This window comes from Castor canadensis, chromosome 13 (genome assembly GCF_047511655.1).
Source record: "Castor canadensis chromosome 13, mCasCan1.hap1v2, whole genome shotgun sequence".
In the NCBI taxonomy this organism is placed as follows: domain Eukaryota; kingdom Metazoa; phylum Chordata; class Mammalia; order Rodentia; family Castoridae; genus Castor; species Castor canadensis.
Window position 1 is genome coordinate 93,240,082 of NC_133398.1, and position 22,482 is coordinate 93,262,563.

Sequence of the window (22,482 nt, forward strand, 5' to 3'; positions counted from 1 at the left end):
AGCAGCATACTTCTGCAGTGAGCTGCCAGGGTAATGGGGATGATGTCGAGCCAGAATTACTCAAGGTCCTCCTCATAGGTGTGGAAGTCCTTTTCCTGCAGCTCCTGTACAGGGGTTCAAGATCAGGGACATATTGGCCATCAAACCCAGGTGGTTGAGGATGGCCAGGATGCCCACATAGGCCTTGCTCATGGCAAACAGCAGGGCATCCTGTTGTGTGCCAGGTTCTGTTCTTGAACTGAAGCTCTCTCACCTCCAGGTGCTCATTGCCCACCACCAGCTGCAGCACATTTAGGGGGAGAGGAGGAAAAGAGAGGATAAAGGGGTGAATGTGATCAAAGTACATTATATGCATGTATGGAAATATCACAACAAAACCTCTCTTTATAATTAATATATCCAATAAAGGAATAAAAAATAAAATACCTGGAAAGAAATGCCAGGGATTTAGCTAAGAACTAGAGCACTTGTTCAGAACTAGAGCACTTGTCTAGCACATGTGAGTCCCTGGATTCAATTTCCAGACCACAAGAAACAAAACAAAAAAACTTGGCAGTGAAAATGAGTGAAATTAGCCAGGTGCAGTGGCTCACATCTGTAATCCCAGCTATCAAGAGGTAACCATCAGGAGGATCACAGTTGGAAGTCAGCTCAGGCAAAAAGTAGGTGAGATCCCACTTTAACCAATAAAAGTTGGGAGCGGTGGCACATGCTAGGAGAATCTTGGTCCAGAAGCCAGGAAAGGAAGGAAAGAAGGGAAGGAGGGAGAAAGGGATGATCTCTTCATTATTGATTTACCTGCTGAATGCCTGTGAGCAGTAAAGCCGAGTTTATGGATTTGTGACCCAACCCACTCCTACTGCGGTGTAAGAGATGGATGTTGTTACCTAGAAGAGTTAGGAATAAAAGGCTGAAGTTTGCATAGTGAGGATTATTCAGATTTACTGATTACTAAAATCAAGGAAGATTTTCAACTTTTAATTAGTACAAATGGAAAAGCTAATCACCAGGAGTACATAATTCTCACTATATAGTGCCAGCATAATTTTGTATTATGGCCATAAAGCGTGTCAAGGATATGGTTAAATAAATGTAATACTTAATGTTTTGTGAGATCTGGGGGAAGCATTCTTAGCTTATAAACTTCCATTATGTTTCAGTAAATGTAATTAAATAGAATGTCCTGTCAAGCAGGCAAAACACAAGGTTAACATAGATATCAATCTATAAAATCACCTGTTTCTTAAATATATATCATCATGGAACAAAGCACTTGCTTTGAAAAAATTCACTCCAGGGCTTGGGGTACAGCCCAGTGTGAGAATGCTTGCCTAGCTTTCTTGGAGCTGTGGGCTTGATCCAAGTACCACAAACACAGAAATCACTCCAAAACACTAATTTAATATGCTGTTTATAACCTGCAGCCCAAAAGAGGTTTCAAAATAAGGCATTAAGACAACTGGTTACAATACACACAGATGTCCACAATTCTTACATCAGCTCAAATAATTCATAACTATAGTCTGGATGCTGCTTACTCAATACCTAAGAGAATAAAGGTGTGTTAAAAATCACAAATCCCATATCACTTACTTGATTAGGAAGGTTCTTGAGGACACTGTGTTCTATTTAATATTTACCTTAGGCAACTTTTAAGAGTATTGGAGCTGAAATGTGGCTCAAGGGTTAGAGCACATCCCCAGCAGACACAAAGTCCCAATTCACACCCTAGTGCCATAAAAAAAAGTATTGAGCAAATGTGATGTTCAAAAGACCATGACAGTGAACTTGCAGAATCTTAAATCAACATATGACAACCAAGTTGCTGTGCATAATAAGGTGAATTTCAAGACTTCTTCTAGATTGAAATAATGCTCACCTTTTTCTGTGGTCTCAGAGCTGGATAGTCCTCTTCCTGGAGGAATTTCTCGCATTGAAGGCAGTCAGCACACTTAGAAATGACAGTTCTGGTTTTAAATGTCCACGCTGACTTCTTAGGTCTTCAGAAGAGTCCATCCCGCAGAATATGATCTGTGGATTTTCTGAAATGATTTCCTAAAAAAGCAAGTATTAGAAACAGTGATTCCAACTACTAACAATTATTTCACCTAATACCCAACTTTCCTCAAAACATTCTCATTTTGTTCCTCATAATCTCTTCACATTAAACCTAAGAATTAATGTGACTTACACCGCAATTTCTAGTTTCAACAAAAAACACCCAAGTCATAGTACTGTAGTTGTACCCCTGAGCAACACAATGACAAATCATGTTGCAAAACAGCATTGAGAGACACCCACAGTGGCCCTGGTGGCAGAGCTGCTCTCCAGGACAGCAGTGCAGCGGGAGCCAAGCCAGGGAGCACTGAGCCTCAGACCAGTTCAGCGGGAACAGGCAGCGGCTTCAGAGCAGGAGAAGGTGTGACTCGCTGTCACCATGTCACTGGCCAAGGGCAGCTTGAAGGCGACACCTTCAAGCTGTTCCTGCCCCACAGCACAGAGTTCATCAATTTCAAGGTGGAGCTCTGCAGCTTCCTCTGCACCACGAACACCAGTTCTCCACACGTCCTGCTGCAAGGTCATCTATGGCTGTGCTTCCTGCGACCCCAGCGATCCCGATCCCCGTGACCCCACACACCGTCTGGCCTTATGCTCGCCGCCTGCAACCAAACTCACCACCCGGCCCTACCTCCGCCACCCGTATGCCAACGCACCGCCCGCCTGACCCCGGCAGCCCGCAACCAGATGCATCTCCCGGCCCCACCTCCCCAACCAGGAGGACGCGCCGCGGATTCCTGGGGGCCGCTGCGAACAGAAGGAAGGACCTACCGCCGCCAAGCCCAGGAGGCCCAAGCACTGCTTCTGCTTCAGGCCTTGCACCGCAGCGAAACCGGAGGGCCACCGCCACACACTGACCACCTTCCCCACCTTCTGAGTCCCCGCCTGCTTGTGGGGCAAGCAGAGCCTGGCGGCAGAGCAGACACAGCGCGCCAAGTCTTGCCAGTGAGCGTGGAGTCCGTGCTGAGGCCCCGCCCTTCTTGAGCTTCTGGTGTAGGCGCGCTCCAGCGCGCCCCCTGCCTGTCGGCCCCTGCAGTTGCTTCGGAGTGAACAAAGTCAGTTGAGTGTTCACAGAGCTCACTGCTCACCAGGTTCTCTCGTGCACTTTGTGCCCCTGCCCCGCGCCCGGGCTGCTGGCAGCTGACTGAGACTGCAGGACTGGGGCCCTGCCCGCCCCCTTGCCCGGTATCGAGTATACAAGCGAAGGAGAGCGTGGACCCACAGCTGGCCACGGGCCTGCACCATGGCCATGTCTCCAGGAACCCAGAGGCTCATCCCTTGCTGACTCCACCTCACTAACCTGCAAGTCCTCTGAAGACGTCATCCTTCTCCAAAGCAACGTGATCTCCTGCTTGTGCAATAAGCTGTAGTATCTCTTGCTGTCCCCTCTTGGAGTAGCTCTGATTACAAGAATGAGTCACCAGAGCTGGCTTACACTTTTTAGGCGTCTCTTTGTGATAAACAAGTCTACTCTTGTTACTAAATAATTAGAAAATGTGTGTGCTGCAAAAATATTTTTCATTTAATAGTTTTAAAAGTTTTAAATACAATGGAAGGGTGGACTACTACACATTCAACTAGCAAAAGAAAACTTTTTGCACAGGTAAGGTTTGACCTACATGGATTTAATCGCTATTTCTTTATATTGTTAACCATTTTATATATTCACTTACTTTATTTGAAATTATCAAGTAATGTGTTATTAGGAAATTCACACATTGCAAGTCCAGCTGAATCCCCTCTCAAGTCTGACTCTCTTTAACCCCAGACCTCATAGAAAAAGAATTCAGTGCATTTGCATGTGTGTACTTTAAACTACTAAAATATGTTTATTTTCTCTTTGACACAACCTTCTATGGTCATGTAGACTTTCCCCTCCTTTGTCATGACTGTTGATAGAGTTCAGAAAATGGCCTTACCACAGTGCAGTTGGTCCTGTCCCTCTGATGACCATTTCCACCTTTTCATGATTGTAGATGATCCTTGAGGATGTCTCTTGTAGATGATCAAGTGTTTCTCCCGGCTTTGTGGCAAAAAGTGGAGTTGCTGAATATTAAAGCTATATACATTTAAATTTTAATAGATGCTAATGAGTTGCTTATACTGATTTTAACTGTTAATGCTAGTGTCATAAAAGACATAAAGGGAAGATATCCATATCAGAGGCATAAGAATAATTATGCATGAGAATTTATAACAAGAATAGAGCCATTGCAGCTTTTGTCTTGTTATTTTGTTTTTATTTTGTGGTTGGTACTCAGGGCCATGTGCTAACTAGGCAAGCATGCTACCACTCTGCACGTGAGCCACAATGCTGATCCTTTTGTATTTACTTTGTTTTTGAGATAGGGTCTTGCACTTATTTTCTTTCTTTCTTTCTTTCTCTCTCTCTCTCTCTCTCTCTCTCTCTCTCTCTCTCTCTCCCCTTTTTTCTTTCTTTTGGCCTAGACTGGCCTCAGATGGACATGATCCCAAGTATTTGGGATTATAGGATTGATTTACCGTGCCTGACTTGTTTTTAGATATGGAGTCTCACTAACTTTTGCTTGGGCTGACCTCTAAACACAAACCTTCTGTCTATGTGTCCACAGTAGCTGGGATTATAAGCATGTGCCACTGCATTAGAGCTTTTAAAATCCTCAAGTTAACTTTTCAAGGAGAAACGATTACTTTAGAAACTTTAAAAATGGAAAACATTTAGAAGTGTATAGATCAAAGGGTTAGGGGTGTAGCTCAGTGGTAAAGTGCTTGCCTAGCATGCATGAGGCCCTGTATGTGATCCAGCACAACACAAAAATGAATATCCCAATGGGGCTTATAATCCATTTGCCATGAAAGAGCCCTGAGATGGCTGCTGGAGCTGAGCACTTGTGTGGGAGCAGAAATCAGGAGAAAGGCCTCCTGCTTAACTCTGTCCACTCATTCACCTACAATGCAGTGGGGCACTATAAATAAATTGTAGATCTATGGAAGGTGTGTGGTACAGCAGTCAGGTGATGTTCTAAAAGAATGTAATGATGAGTAGGAAAAAGATATCCAATTACACCCATACAGTTTTCTAGATTGTGGTTTTTTTTTTGTTTTTTATAGTACTGGGGTTTGAATTTAGGGCCTTGCACTTGCTAGGCAGGCACTCTGCGGCTTGAGCCATCCCATCCAAGTTACATTTTAAAATGTATATGTTTATACAGAAAATGAAGCAGAAGTAGGTAGACAAAGTGTTAAAAATAAAATGTGGAATAAGGAACATGTTGGGTTTTTGTTATTGTTAGCATTTCTTTGTTTTCTAGTTATTTTCCAATGAAAATGTCTTGTGTGCTTAGAAAATACGTCATTAAAAACAAGTGTTTTTGTTTTATTTTTGTTTTTAATATGATAGTGCTGATTTAGGACCACCTGAAGAGAAATGCACAACTAACTTCAAAGATTGGCAGGTAAAGTAAAATAGCATCAATGCATTTAGCAAATATGTATCAAATGTCTGCAGTATAGTACTCCAAAAGGAGCTATAGGAATGTAACATTTTTAAAAAAAATGTAAATAATACACAGTATATCATGTCTTTCCCTTAATTTGTTTCCTGAATGTGTTGTCTAGTTGAGCACTAAGGTCAGTCCTAAACTATTGAATAGAGTTGATTTGAATATTAACTATAAATCTAACTTTGAGAGCCAACTATGAGAAATTGGCCTGAAATGAGTCCTAGCCACCAGCAACCTGAGAGACTTTTAATCTTTTGGAGACTCATGAGGAATTGTGCAGATCTTATTGCAGTAGCCTTCTTGGCTAGACCTCTTGCAAGATACCCTGGCCACTTCAATCCAGTGTTTCACCACCCAGGCTTGATCTGAGTCCTTCATGCTCTGGTCTCCCAGGGAGGTGGTAATGACAGAAGAAACCATGTTTTCAAACTGATTGATGGTGGTATGGATGGTGGGTGCTAGGTAGTTCTTTCACTTCATGTCCCACTGAGACCAGATGGAGTCCAGGCAGTAATAGGGCATCACCTTTTTGAACAGCACTTCTGTTCAAATTACACTGTGGACAGAGACAGGAATTGACCAGTAACAAAGATGTGACACATCTTTGTCACAAACATGTATAATTAATCCAGTGCTCAGTAGATGACCACAGTCACTGCAGGGTTCTCTCACTGCTTCCTTTCCCTGAAGGTGCTGGTTCCTCAGAGGACTGGTCTCCAGAAACAATTTTCAGTTAGTGCTGGCCCTGTCCCTAGAATCACAGAAGAGACACAGGGTCCTTGAACACATGAGCCCCACTGCAGCCTCATCACTGGCTCCTGCCTTTCCTTGGTTCCTAGGCCCAACACACACATGACCTCATTTGTCTCTTTTGCCAGGATCTCAGAATCATGGGTGAGTCATGAGATGGCTGACCACAGTCCTTTTATGCATGGGACAAGGAGGATCCACACCAAGCTATTGTGTAGACAGGTTAGATATGGGTGTTGGAATTCCAGGCAAAGTTGGCTAACAGTATGACTAGCAACTGGGTATCTCTTTGAGAGGGAAAACAGAAGTGTGGTCACCATAGGGAGGCCCTGGGATTAGGATGAATGTGTGTGAATGTATTTTTGCCTCAGTGTGCATTTATGTGGGTATAATCACACATGTGCACATGAACTTCTGTGACTGCATTTGTATTTATCTGCATCTGTATGCATATGTGTAAGCATCTTTGTGTGCACATGAATTTGTGTTCATATAAGCCCTTGTATATCTGTATGTATTTGTCTCTGTGTGCACACTTTGGTTTTCTCCAGATACAACCATGAAACCTCAAGTCTATGTTGACTTGGGGTTCTCTGGTTTTGTTTAGAGTCAGTGTATGGCTATGTAGCCCAGCTTGGATACGAACTTTGACACTCCCAGCCTCATCCTCCCTAGCTTTGAAGTTACAGTTGTGCAACACCACATCCAATCTATATTCCATTTTTATTGCCTCCCTTCTAAATTTCCCAACACTCATTTAGTGCATTAGCTACATGGATCAACTGCCTAAAAGTGTCACAGGAAATACAGGTACTAAACAGCATGAAAAACTGATGACTGCCTGGGAATTGGATGCTAGGATGATCCCCCAGGGAGCAATCAGTAAGACTGGGGAGGTCCTGACATCCTTAATCATCTGCCCAGGGTCACATAGCTGGTTTAATGTAGGGGCCAACTCTGAACCCAACACTGTGTCCTCAGTATTGAGGCAGTGACTGCACCCAGGCCTGATAGGGATACTGGGGTGGGGTGTGTGGGTCAGACTATGTCAAGCTATCCTATGGCCTAGACTGGGGGTGGGCAACATCCTGTTAGACCTTGGGGAGGTCATGTATGAGGAAGACTTTCAGTTGCAGGTACCATCAGAGATGCCCTCACTTCCTGCATGATGAACCATAGAATGTTGAACCCTGATGACCAGATCCCACTTTCCAAACCAATTGTAGCCAGATCATTTCTCTGGAGACCCTGTAGAAAAAAGAACATTCTCTTGCTATCTCCCACTTTGTGGAGGTTCAGGCTACAAGAGAGCCCAGAGTGGAGGCATAGACCAAATCAAGAGACACTGAGTCAACCCTCAACCCAGAAGCTTCTAAAAATTTTACCAGAGGACCTGAAAAGTGACACAGAGCAGGCCAGGACAGGCAATGGTAGGCCACCTCAACCACTCTGATCCCCCAGAGTGTGTGTGTGTGTGTGTGTGTGTGTGTGTGTAGCTAAATTTTTTCAAGCTGTTTTCTCTTAACTCTAGGCCAATAAGTATATTACCAGTTTGTTTCAGTTTTCATATTTAAACTGACCCTTATTGGTCCCAACCCAGGGTGGAAATGAGTCAGCCCCCATCCTGGAGGAGCCCAGCATGGTAGTGAACCTTAAGGCAGGCATAATGGAGAAGCTGGTAGGCCACCTGGTATCTTCCCTGATGTTTGTGGACCCCGTTTTCATCCCTGTCTTCCTGTGCATCTACAGACATTTTGCTACCACGCAGCAGGTTCTGGACCTGCTCTTCACAAGGTGAGCACCACCTCCAAGTCCAGAGGATCCTCCACCTCCTGGTTGTGGCTAGGGAATACCCTGTGTGATTGTGGAGGTTGGAGTGATCAGAGGACCACACCTGCAGGGTATTGGTAGGACAAAATGGGAGGAGCCCTGGGAGTGTTTGCCCTGTACCTGTCTGAAGAATCTGCTATCCAAGACTATGATCTGTTCTGCGTAACTCCCAACCCAGCTTGAAGAATCTTTGATCCTTGGTCCTCACTTATCTGAGGATTCTCACAAACCAATTTCCCATTTGAAATGGATCTCCTTCATTTCATCAAGATGCCCCTGACCTAGCTATGTACAGATCAGATTTCTCTGGGGGTGGGTTGGCATTCCCATACCCACAGAAGTCTCTGGGATGGAACTGGTTGTTCTGAAATATATAAGGCATAAAATGTGTGCCAGTAGATTGCCAGGCATTACTATAATTTGGTAAAAGAGTGTGGAGAGCAGATTATGAGAAGCCTATGATAACTGGACATAAGCAAGGCAAGATGCAGCTCAACTGCTTTCATCTATAGGCCGAGATTGGCACAGCCCCGACCAGCAGAACAGCTGCTTCTCCTAAGTTGTTAACATTCAGAGAAGTAGGAATGCAGGTTTCTCTGGTTACAATGACATGCCCCTCCCCAAGAAATGCTGCCCACTTTATTTACCACTGGGTATAAAAGAATCCCTGACGGAGGATAAGAGGCTTTTGCTTTGGGGCTTTAGTTTTGAGTCTTTTGCCTTTGCTTTGAGGCTTTTTGCTTTTGGCTTTCTGATGGGAAGGCTTGCTTTTTTATGTGGGAAGTTTTGGAAGAGAAAAGAATTGCTAAATTGAAAAGATTGCTGAAGGGAAAAGAATTGGTGAAGGAGAATTGCTAGCAAGCCTGAGGCCCAAGACTTTAAGAAAGCTGAAGAGAACTTTATACCTGGGCTTTAGAAAAGCTAAGCTAGTAAAAAGCTAACAGTGCAAGTCTAAGGACCAGGACTTTAAGAGTTATGCATATGCAGTTTTTAGGTGAGGCTGTTATTGTTTGCAATTCTGAGCACTGAGGCTTTAAGAAAGCTAAAGAGACAGTGCAAGTCTGGGAGCTAAAGAACATCTAAGAGAAAACATGGAACAGAGCGAGTTTAAAGAAAGAGGTTTTAAGTGAGGTTTCAAAGAACTGTAAAGGAGTAAGGCCTTAAAGAATAAAGCAGTGAGAGTTATGCATCTCTACCTGAGAGCCCAACACACCTGATCCCACTTTCTGTCTGTCTGTCTATCCTGTCTTTTCCAAATCTCCAGTCAACCCCAGTTAGCCCCAGTTAGGTTCAGTAATAACCTGGAGTGAGAGAAAGCTTGCTCTAACAAGGGAGCAAGAGAAACATCTCACTCCAAAAGAGCAATTATATCCCTGTCATCCTCTTCTTCATTCCTAGCAGGAAGCCAGTCATTAATAATAGACATCATAAGCAGGTATAGCAGATGTGACATCCTCACAGTTCCTTTAGATATGGCTGAATCCTCCCCTACTCCAGTGAGGACTGTAGACCACAGGCCCAGTTCAAAAAGTGAATTAGCTTCTGGTCATCTGGAAGGTACCTTTTGTCACAGAGGGGACATTGGTGGGACACGGTCTGGGGTAGGATGGTCAAATTCTGTGTCCCAAACATCTTCTGATTCCCACTAGAGTACTAATGTCTAGGGCTATGCCACTAGAGGAAGAAGACAAGTGCTGTGTGTGTGGCCTGAGCACCTTTGGACCATAGGGCAGCATAGAGAATCAGAGCCAGGCCCTTTGAGAATCCATCATCCTCACCACAACCCATTGCAGCCCAGTTTTCCCAACTTGTTGCATATCAGGGACACATAGAATATATGAGGGACCCTATCTTGCTAATGGGCACTCAACTGGTTCCCAGGTGTCTCAGTGAGTGCTCAGGAGGTACTCTGTGCTCCTCTGAAGAGCAGTATTTAGAAAGATAATCCATACAGCAGGATCCACAATTTGAGGGCCACCAGGTTCAGATGGTTGCCAGGCAAGAGGACATGCCCTAGTTGCATTGACATTGCTGGGGGGAAGGCTCCCAAAGAGACACAGGGCACTATGTGTATAGTCCCTGATCAGGGAAGATATGCTCATAACATTTTGCTGGACTCCCTCTCAGACAGGTTCCCTGAAGCTCCTCCCTGTTTACCTTGCCTGACACTATCTAGACAGACAAATGTCTCGGTCTGGGGTGTGCTGTCTTCTGGATAGACAGGGGCATTCACAGGAACCCAACACCCACACATCCACTGTGGCAAGGCAGGAAAAGGGAGGCCAGGTCTCTGATTCTGATACCCATCCATCTGCTTCCAGTATTCAAGGGATTTCGTCAGCCTCTTGAATTTCCCTGCCTCAAGTTGCTGGTGGCTTACTTTCAGCTTAACATGCCAGGTTTGGAACTGGACAGGTGTGCCCACCTTCTTCTGGCCCAGTGGGAGCACTTGGAGCCTAGTGATGCAGAGCAATGTGGTGAGGAGCCCAGGCTGTGAACACAGACCATGTGAGTAATGGTCATTGCTGGACCTTGTCTAGAGGAGACCCTAAGAGTATGCCATGAGTTAGACAATCTGGGACTCAAGAGAGTGTGGACCTGAGTCTCAAAAATTGTCCTTTTCTGGAGACAGACACTATGGCTTCTCAGGAAGGCTGGGAACAACTCTACCTTGGAAAGACTTAGTGCAAGGCAGTCATATGGGGATCTTGCATCCTGAAGCTCTATCAGCAGCTCCAGTGCTGCTTCTAAACCCAAGTCCAGATGCTGAGCCAGCTTCCTTATACACTCAATATCTCCAGGCAGACATGATGCCAAGCCTATCACGGACTTTTCCTGGCTTTCTGTTGTGGCCACCAAAAAATGGACTGATCAAGGAGAAGCCTCACCTCTAGGCATTACCTCCAGGTCTGGTAGCAAAACAATTCACACTGATGGATGCTGTGAGTGTCTTAGGAGTACAGGGTTGTGGTAAGCATCCTTCTGGCCTCTTCTTCCCATATCTAGCATTCCTGGCCCAGATTTGATGTTGCCTTTGAAACCCCAACTCTACCTTTGCAATTTCCATGACCAGGCCAAGTTTATTAAACCCAAATCTCAATTCTGCTTAGAAAAAAGAAGATTGCAATGCCTAAAGTTACTGTGATGATTTAGGGATTGGGACAGAGATGTAACCAGGCCAATGTGTCACCTTTATCTTTGAAGGATGCCTCTCAAGGTTAGACACTTGGTGTGTCCATGATAGCATACATAGGATAAGTTGTAGTTGTAGCAAATATGTATGTTGACCTGGATTTAGACTGATGTAGTGTTGGTGAGAGTGTGGGTGGCAGAAGGTACTATGTAATCATCAGCCACTTACTGGCAACCCACTACTGAGTTTGGATAGGAAAAATGCTCTTCAGCATCTCCTACCATCTTTCTTTTAAGCCACCCATATGTTGTGCATTCTTGGTAGTCAGGTAACAAATCCAGAGATTTTTACAAGTGTATATCCATACCTTCAGTTTCTCAAGCTCCAGCATCAACCACTGAGCTCCACTCATGGTCTGGAGGCTGTGGTGTGTGGCAGAGTCCGGTGATACAGACCTCTTCCCCAGGCGGCTGTACTCTACAACTGCCTGGACTCTATCTGGTCTCATGACATGAAGTGCAAGAAATACCTAGCACTCACCATCTGCACCACCATCACTCAGTTCAAAACTGAGGCCTCTTCTGTCATTACTACCTGCTTGGGAGACCAGAGCATGAAGGCCTCAGACTGAGCCCAGGTAGTGGAACACTGGATTGAGGTGGCCAGGTTGTGCTGCAAGAGGGAACTAGGGATACCCGATTTACGTTCCTTCTCTCTCAGGATGTGGACTGTGGTCAGAGCCACTGCCAAGACCCCAGGTCCATTCTTCTCAAGGTTGTGGCCTAGACTATTGTAGGGGGGATAGGAAGGTCACACCCTCTGACAGTTTACCTATATAGTTAACTGAAGTCCTGCTGTGGTGACACCTGTGTCCCTTCTGGGTCCCTAGAGCTCCCCACCAACAATATCATCAGGAGGGCTCATTCCTATAGTAGGTGAAACAGAAGCATCCAAGAGCTCCATACATGGCTCACACAGTCCTCTTCTGGAGTTCTGAAAAATTTCTCCTCCCTCTATGCCATATTCTCTGCTCTGTTGTGCAATGCCATCTACCTCCTGAAGAGAACTTGGGAAGAGGTCTCCAGGTTGGTGCATCCCCCCTCCACAGGAGGTGTCCATGTACAGGAGATAGTATAGCTAGCTCTTCATTGAGCCCAGACACAAGCCCTGGGTGCAGGGACCACTGGTGGCACAACTCAGTCCACATGGACCCTGGTCAGTGTATCTTTTCCCAAAACTAGGATTCCATGTCTGCCAGACAGTGGGCAAAGTCACAAGATAGATTTTCATGTTCTTAAATTGGAGCCATGGAACTCCATAAGGTTGAAATTCAAGCAGAACCTCTCAGTGGAAATGGGGTTTGGACCCACAAAGTTTCTCCTAGAAACTCATGTGTGCTTAGGGATCAGTGGAACCATTTCCAAAACTCATATCCAGCAGTTTGGAGTCTTGTTTCTGAAGGAAGATGAATCTCTTGCCCCTCTGCACCCTTTCTATTGAAAATTTTCTCTGCCCTTCCTGCAGGGACAGCTTCCAGAAATTCAAGAAGCTTATAAAGACTCTCTGTCATGAGCATACTCATGCCATAAAGAAAGAGATACTCAGCAGTGTAGGTGAGAGTTTGGGGGCAGATAGAGGTAATGTTAGTTCCACACTCAAAGAGCTTTTGAAAATGTCTAGTACTGTCTTCATGGACCATACTCAAGAGAGATGAATTAGCCACTGGTCTTATCAGGGCCAATTTGAGGAAGAGGAGTCCTGGAAATGGTATATTGTGGGAGCAGTGGTTTGACCTAGAAGGTGGATGGGCCAGCAGAATATACAGGTCTCTGGTTTCCTGATCAAATAATGGCTCCTGGAGTCTTCTCAGACCCTAGTGGGCAAAGTCAGAGTTTTATGCCAAGGATAAAACCAGTTCTCTCTGTGGACACCTAAAATCTTTGGGAAAGCAACAGACCCACTTGGAGACAGAGACCCAGTGGGAGCTGGAGCATGCAGGGGTATGAGACATCTTGTCCCTCTCCCTTTGTGGCTCAGCTCAACAGTAAGCCTACACACACTGCGTGGCCTGAGGACAGAAGCCTGATCAATGGCCACATGGGGACTGACAACCTGCTCCTCTTAAACATCTGTAGGGCACTACACATGTTGCCACTCCTCTGTGGGCCTATCATCTAGTAATGTGGTTAGAACATGCATGCTAACCACACTGGAAGCAATGAGTTCCAAGGGAAAAAATACATGTGCAGGAGCTCTGAGCAACACATGGCCACAGACTTCAGTCAGGACAACATAAATGACAGGAAAGAGACATTGAGTCCTCCCTGTCCCCATAAGACAGGAGTATTCTCATGTGCAATGTGAAAATGATGAAACAAGAAGACTTAGGCCGTGCCACAGCGTGAGGTCCCTGAGAGTTAGTACTTGAGTAGGGGCTTGATCTAGATCTAATATGACTGTTGGCAGATGCATCAGCACAACCAAGGAATGGTCCTCCAGGCCCAAGGTTAGAGCAGTGGATTAGCAGGGGATGAGAGTGGAAAGGAACAATACCAATACGTAAGGCTATGATCATGGCATAAATGCTAAAGCACATGCCTAGGGAACATGAGACCCAGAGTTCAAAGTCCAATACCATCTGAGAGAAACAGAGAGAGAGAGAGAGAGAGAGAGAGAGAGAGAGAGAGAGAGAGAAACATACACATAGATGTAGAGATAGACAAAGATATAGGCAGAGAGAAGAAATGATTCACTAATTCCATCCTTAATCCTACCAGGGAAGGATTTCAAAATATGGAAGCTTAAGGAAGAAGCTCGAGATCCCACAGGCAGCATGAGGAAGTAGTAAGTGACTGAGTCTGAAAACAGAGAGTGACTCCCTGGAAGCAATGAGTGGAAGGGTTTCCACAGCTTCTGCTGTTGCCTATTGTCCCACTGCCTGAAGTGTCCACCACACCTGGACCCTTCACTCTGCTAGGTCTATGCCCTCAACAGGTGATGTTTTGTAATGAGGAGCTTCATCAACCACGTCTAGAACCTGGTAGAGTCTACCAGATGGACAGTAGGCATGGATGTCATACCTCAGGGATCGGCAAAATACAAGTTTGGGTGCTAACCATAGACAATGTGTGCTCACAGCTTCCAGGAGGGGGTTTCTAGAGAGAGGTCACCAAAGGTCTCCAGGTTATTCTAAGTGGAAGGACTTGGTGGGAGTGGGGTCAGGCTGAGAAACATTCAGAGGAGGAACACTGGGACTTGCTGACCACTCCCCACATGATGCCTCAGGGTGTCATCAAGGGAATCATCCCCTACCTTGGCACCTTCCTCACTTACTGACCTGGAGATGCTGGGCTTCCATGGAGGACTATCTGTATGTGAGTGAGCCTGGGCTGGGGTAGGGGAGTGGGTCTGAGAAGAGAGGTCCTCTGTGTGATCCCTGACCTCTAGCAGTCCCACTCACTGTTCTCAACTCTAAACCCATCCCATCTGGTAGTAACAGACCAGAGATCTTCACAGCTGACCTGCAGGCAGATTTGGCAGGAGAGTGAAACCAGGTCCTGCAAGTCAGGCAGTTCATAGGACAAACAGGACCTTCTCATCCACAGCCTCAGTCTCTGAGATGTTCTCTTAGGGTATCAGGTAAAAATGTTCCTGATCAGTGTCCACAGGTCCCCATGCCCTGGAATAAAAGCCATAGAACAGTCTTGTGTGCTTCTTGCCCTCTGTTGGTTTCTTATAGTAGTGCAGTGCTAAGATAAGTGATTTAATGGCAGAGAGACCACTTTGTTACCTCATTGCCTATCTACCTTCTCAGGTTGAGCTATCAACTTTGAGAAGATGACGGAGGTGAGAGATTCTACCCTCGCTTATGGGAGGTGGGTAGTGGAAATATGTTGGCTAGTCCACTCAGCTCTGCTACCACTTTTGATCTGTGTGGTCATTTGATACAGAGAGGTACACTCTCCACAGAATGTTGGGTATCTGAGCTGGAGTCTGGACAGCTTGGCAGGAGTGGCTGTTTGAACTCAGCTGTGAAAACAAAGAGGAGCCTGAGTGGGACTGAAGGAAGGGCAGACCCAAAGGAGATAACTAGAGATTGGTCCCTGCCTCACCTGGCACCTACTCAGGCTATCACTGTCTTGACCGTTCCCTGGCCCATGAATATGATGTGATTTCTGAGATCAGGCTGCTGCAGTTGGCCTGCATCATCTATGATATTGACACTTGTGAGAATTTTGAGGCCTGGTTCTGAGGCATGGAGAGATTCAGTGAGGTTCAGATGAAATGTGGGGCAGGCACTGTGTGCAGTGAGAGTAAATTTGGTTAGCTCCCAAGAGACTGTTCTGCATCCAGATTCAGTGACATGCTGTTCCCTGGTGAATGCTGGGCACCTGGGCTTCTGGTTCCAGAAAAATCAGGAGACGGTGGCAGAGTTTGCCTCCTGATAACCTCACAGCTGCTCCCTTCCTTAGCTACCAACTATCATGTGAGCTGGAGCCCCCATTGCAGTTAACCAACAAGGTACCCAACAAGCATAGAGGCATAAAGAATCACTGGATCAAGTAAGTGCCTTTGCACTGATGGGCAGGGGACAGAGAAGTTTCTGGGCTATAGGCTGGGGGAACCAGTCAAGTATTGTGTGGATCCCACCCCATCTAAACCAGCCTTGTGACTAAGCTGAGAGGCCTCAATTTGCTACTCTGTGAAATGGAGAAATCCCTCACATGATGTGGGAAAATGAAGTATGGATAGATGATCAAGAACAAAGAATGGTGCACCAGGCCCAGAGTGCAGTGGGGAACAAGGGGTGGGCATATCCTTGTGGATTTCCCTCAAGTAAGCTGTTCCCTCCATCTAGCCACAAGGCCCCCAAGATGGAGCCCAAAAGCAGCAGTACCTCCCAGTCCAAGTCCTATAACTAGCTTAACTGGTTTTGATTTCAGCAGTGGGGACATCCGGTGACCAACTCTGTGTGGACCCAGCTGGCTCCACCAGGTCACACATGGAAGGAATCAACATGAGCTGTGTCCTGGTGTCTCTTGATGGTCAGGCTGAGGCTGCAACCTCATGATCTTCCACATCCTCCTATATACTGCCAGCCTTCTCCACTGTCTCCACAAAACAAGCCCAGAATCTCCAGTCAGTCAAGGGACCAGCTCAGTACTCCTTCTCATGAAGATGAAAGGACTCAGACCACCAAGGTCAGATTCAAAGATCATCTCAACTCAAGATGAGGGGTGTTGGGGCAGGACAAGTGCATGAATAGGGTGAGGATCAAATATTTGTTTTAAAAAATTACTGACATTATTGGGAAGTACTTATGCAAATAGTGTGTGATTGAAATTTTTATGAAAGTACTGTTTCTAATGATTGTAGCCTTTTCTTAAATTTCATGTGAAAAATGCAACATTAGGGTGAGCAAAATAGAACAGGAATCCCTAGACATTCCCATCCTAAGGAAATAAGAATTTTACAAAAACACACAGACCAAAAGAGTATGTGAGGAATCTCAAAGCCATTAGAAAGTTCTCACATGGCTGTTATGTGTTAATTCAACCCCATCCCAGTCTGGCTGGAAAATCTGGGGCCCTCTCCTCTCCTACTCATCAGAACTCCATGCCCTGTGAAAATACTATGCAATTAGCAGGAAACCTGAACATCCATCTCATCCATGGACAAGGAGCCCTTTGGAATGTACATGCCAGTTTCTAAGGGCATGCACATGCCATTTTCATGTGCAGGGGATATGGCAGTGTGCTATGACTGGTATATGAATCTGCATGTGTGCATTTGTGTATCTCCATTTCAGTGTCTCTGAGTATATTTTTGGGGACAGGGTTTTCAGCTGTGGGGCCATCAGTGGGTGACTCTGTGTGTTTGAAAGCATTTGGGCATTGGGGTCACAGAATGAGTGTCAATTGAACAAATCTGTGTGTTTATGTGTGTGTGTCTCTTTAACAATAGTATAGTGCCTCCCTGTATCTGTGTTTTTCCTGTGTGTTGGTTGTGTGTGTATATGTATGTGTATTTGAGGCTTCTTTTGGTGTTTCTAATTGCATCTCTGTGTGCTCATGTTTTTGTATGTATCCATGTCTGTATCTTTGTCTAGGTCTGCACCACTGTGTGTGTTTGTTTGTGTGTTTGGTTTCCATGTTTCTTTGTGTGCATGCATATCCATGCATCTGCTTTTGCCCCTGGGAAGTCCCAGGTGTCCTTATGTAATGTGGGACTGTGTGAGACTGTCCAGAATCTGTGCATCTGAGTGCCCATTTGAGGCTGGGGCTGGTTCTGTACCTGCACCTCTGCATGCTTGAGGTGTATGTACATCTCCTTGTGAGTGCAGGTACCTATGCATCCCTAACCAAGCAGATGTTGACAGGACCTCTTCTATGGGAAACTCCTGAGATGTGATAGAGGACATAGACTATGCTCCTCCCACCCAAAGAATGGGACATTTCTCACCATCTGCTTTTTCCCAGGTGGTCCAACCTCAGAACTCAAGGACATAGCATTATGGGTCAATTATTGCGAGCCATGCCTGAGGGACAAGAGGATTCTGGGTCCATGGAGCAGTTATACTGTGGAATGGGGGGTGATTCTGGAGAGGACTCTTGGAGGAGAGATTTGATTTGGGGTGGACAAGTACATGAGTGGGATGCCTAGCCAGGCTGGTTGATAGAGGTCCTGTGTTCCAGGGGAACAATGACCGTAGGAGAGTCCACAGAGGAAACCCTAGGATTAGAGGTCCTAGAGCAGGTCTAGAAAAGACTTTCAGGACCCTGCTCCATAGAGTCTGGGTCCCTTAATCACTGATGCTGTCTTTAGGTTGAGATACCACAGGAGTAGTAATATTATGGGAGGACAAATGGGCTGAGAACACATTGAAGTATGGATATAGGGGATGATCTGGCAAGCAAGTGTTGTCACCAAGCCAGAGCTGACCTCCTTGATCACCCCCTGCAGCTTCACCTTTGTTCAGGATGTGGGTAGAGCACAGCATAGGCAGGTATCTGAATGTACCCAGAGACTCCATCCTGTTCCTCAGTGTCCTGGCTATGAATGGATGCTCCCCCAGGACTCCAGTGCCAAAAGGGAGAATGTGGGTCTGATTGAGGATTAAGTATAATGATGTTGAAAAGACACTTACCAAAGGTTCAGAAACAGAATGGTTGGAACTAAACTTAACTTGAAAGAACAAAAATTTGGGGAGCTTGGTTTTCCTGATCAGGAAAACCTGATATCCTTCCAAATCACCCCTCTCTACACAATGTCCTCCACCCACTATATTGGAGAAACTGAAGCAGCCATGGATTTGCCCAAGGTCAAAAAGTGGGTCCTAGATTAGTTGAAGACTACATCTGACCAAACTCCTTTATCCAAAGTTACTTCTGTTTAATTTCAATAGTGACCTTTTGGGGTAGCTCTGGAATAAACTCCACCTGGTTTAGAACAAAACAAACCCAACCTGATTTAGTCCTGCTGTGGTTTTGCATGTGCAAGTGTCAACAAAGACCATGCAGCTGATGTCTGGTAAGCCTGCTTAATAGAGAGTAGAAGATATGATCTCACCAACCATAAAATGAGTGAGATATCACTATGGGTAACACAGAGCCCCACACGTCGAGGACTTGTAACAATGAAGGCTCCTTGCTCAGGCTGCATATTCACCATAGTTCTCCTGGGTCTTTGCCCCATATACCTTCATCCTGGCATGAGAATAAATATGCATCCACCCCTTACACACCTGCCAGGTACTATAAGTATTGGAGGAGAGAGCCCAGTACCAGTGAATGCAAACTTCTTCTGGAGAGGACACACTTCACTTCTTCTCACATTTCATTGAAGCAAGTTACATGGCAACATATAAATCAGGGGTCAGGAGGAGAACCTGAAGAAATACTAAGTCTTTACATAGAAGCACTCATTGTGTACTGCTGCTCAAGGAATGCACATTAAAATTCCAATTTTAATGACAGTTTTAAAAAATAACAACTCATTTTTGTGTGACACTCCACTTGAATATAGTTCTTATTATAAGCTGAACCCAAATTTGTTTCATTCACAGCTACAAATTGATCATTCACATGGTGCATGGACAGATGTGAGGGGTCAACAAACATTTACCAGAATGAATTTTTGTTCCCATGTGCTATCTTATTTGATTCTTACATAAGACTATGAGGCTGATATTTTAAAAACTAAGCTTTTAATTTTAAGACTATATGCACTTGCATACCATTTTAGGGAAGTACACAGAGAAATCCCACCAAGCCTTACTCTAGTTTCCTCAGTGGTAATATTTTGCAAAACTATTGTTTGGTTTTCCAATCAGGATGTCAATAGTGATTCAATTCACCAATCTTATTCAGATTTCCTCTGGTTTACCTATGCTTGTGTGTGGTGTGTGTGTGTGTGTATGTGTGTGTGTTGTGTGTGTATGTGTTGTGTTTCTCAAAGCTGTCTATACATTGAAATATTTGAGATTTGTAAAAAATATGTGCAGTCACCACATTCTTGAGTCTATAGTGTGCAGATAGTCAAGATACCAGGAGAGCTTGCAGTTAGTTTCTTTAGAAAAGATATGGATCACATTTAAGTATCTGGTGATTTTAAATTACAAATTTTGAACTCTACAAACTTGTCTTTGTGGGCACAACTAACTTGAATTGACTAGGATTTGTTTGACAAGACTTTTAGCAGTTTTCTCATATCTGACCCAGTTTTCAGCAGTCAATAGATTTCTCTCTTAGGGTCCGATATGAAAGACATGGAGTTTGCATCCTACACCTGCCATTAATTTGGCACAGGGAAAGCACATAACACTTCTAATCTTCAGTTTTTCCCCTCTGTAAGAAATGGATAATGGAGTTTCCTGGAGACACAGCCAGAATAAATGACTTTTCCTACGCTGGTTTTGTAAAGAGGAATGGTGCTGTTTTAACTCAGCCAAAGCCTGTGTTCATAGCCCTGGGAAGTAACGGAAACCTGTTGTGGTGGTTCTGAAGCCAGTCTTCTATCTAATCATTTAGTCAGCTTTAAGTCTTAGGATAGGAAGGTCTGTGGCAAATCACTGTGTGATTTGAGCATAATTAAAACAGGCTTCATTGAGTATGAATGAGTAGAAGACAACATAAGGAAGTCTCAGGATGTTCCCTGCATAGACTTCTGGAGCCACAATGGGGACAAATGGCAAACCATTACCTCACAGCACATGAAGAGACTGATGGGCCTGGAGGGCTTGATTCTGATGCCAATGTATCCTTTGATATTGGGGGGCATGGTGTTGTCCTTGTTATCAATGATCTGAAGGAAGAAGCCTGTGAAACCCTCTATGCAGGACTCCCCCAACATTTCTGCCCACTTGAACCTTGGGTAGCTCATTTATGGGACACCAGTGGGACACAGGGGGAGAGTGATTGGTGGACTGTGTCAGAAAATTGAATAAAACTATTAAGTTTGTTTGGAATCAGCAAATGAGAAGCCCAGTTCAAGGGTCTACTTGTTTCATGGGTGTGTAGACATCACCAATGTACCCTAAAACTGGAAAATATTGTCATGTCATTCTGATAATTGACTTATGGGCAAATTATCCTAGAACCCTGTTGCCTTCAGTTGTCTTGGGGTCTTGCTGCACACACAGTGTGGCTCCACACACACTCTTGGCAAGACTTGCCCCATCTGCTGTGCATGGTGGCTGAGCACATCTGACTGGTACAGAATGGGGCTGCCACCTACAGTTTCTGACTGTACATAGACTCATGAAGCAGAAGGCCCATGTGTCTTCTCCACTGCTCAAGCTCCTCAGGGAGCAGGGTCCCCACAAGTACAGACATGCTTCAGTGTGGGAAACCTGTCACTTCAGCAAAAGCACAGGTGTCAGTCTTTGGACTTACTTCCCCAAGCCCAGTGGTTTTTTTTTTCTTCCAATTTTCATTCTAAGGTCAAATCATTATTACTACAGAAAATTCAGATTTAAATAGCTTTCTGTAATAAGACTGGGGGAAGAATAAAATAACCATATGGGAACAGACCACATTTTTGAATAGCCAACATATTAGACAAAATATTGATAGCAACAGAGTGTAATTGAAAAATGTGACTATAATCATATTTTAAGAGTTTGAATTTGCAGCTGATTAATTTGGTATTTTGTCTGTCAGTTTTTTGTTTTTGTTATTTTTTTTAACTCTTCCAAAGGCTTTTGTTGATCACCAATATTTACAGGTGTACACCAGAAACAGCTTTAGCAAAAGGTTGTTTGCAAAGCTTCAATTTTTCCATTTGTGTTTTCTTGTCTGCTTCCTCCCCTCCCAACTCTGTAGACCAGTATCAGATGTGACTGCTTTACTGGTTACATAGATCTGAGGCTAAAATTCAGCTCCAGAGAAAACAAGCTGGTCTGCTCAGACTTCTCAGTATCAGACACTGTCAGAAAACCTGGGGGTAACCTGGACTCAGGTGGAAGATTTCCAGACCACATCCTAATACATTATAGGAAAGGTGAATAGCAGCTGCAGACATTGGGATGACCGGAGCTGTCAGTCTCACCAGGTTTCTCTTGCATGCAGTTTGAGATCCCATTGCTGTTTTTTAAATGTATTTTCAAACTGTAAGAAAGATACCTACTTAAGGAGATAGTATGTAATATGTGTTAGTAATTTCATAAGGCAAATGATTACCTTCTAATTTATCAGTTTTGATTATCTGGGTCTTTTCACAAATGATCTTAGCCCAAAGAAGTAATGTCTGAGTCATTTTATCATGAATATATTTAAGATAAGTAGTACCTATGTACCTCAATGTAATGTTCTAGCAAACATAAAATGGCTTCCCCTATTATTTCCATGTCACCAAGAAAATGCTAAGATTGATCAAGCATTTCTCAATGATATCCTATACAAACGGCCCTCAATCTCAACTAAACATCACTTAAATTATCAGAGTCCTATAACTTGTTTTCATATCATTAAAAACTAGAAGGCACATACATTGATTTATCACATATTGGACCATCAGAAATTCTAAAAGTCTATTAGAGGAGAACAGAGAAGATGTAAACGAATTACCTTTTTCAGTTTGAACATTGCTCATGAAAATTGTCCTGTTGATCAAAGGCTAAGATTTTGCCTAATCCCACAGTAAGAATAGAGTCATGAAGCCTGTGCAATAAGCTGTTTTGGTATATGTGATTATAATAATTCTATTCAATGCAATGTGACTATCACTGGC

At 44.5% G+C, this 22,482-nt stretch overlaps 1 non-coding gene across 1 annotated transcript; it reads right to left on the reverse strand.

The window, feature by feature from the left end:
• Positions 1-21,740: 21,740 nt before the first annotated feature.
• Positions 21,741-21,877, reverse strand: LOC141415978 (small nucleolar RNA SNORA44). The gene has a single exon (XR_012440918.1). It is a non-coding gene; the product is annotated as a small nucleolar RNA SNORA44 (small nucleolar RNA).
• Positions 21,878-22,482: the final 605 nt, after the last annotated feature.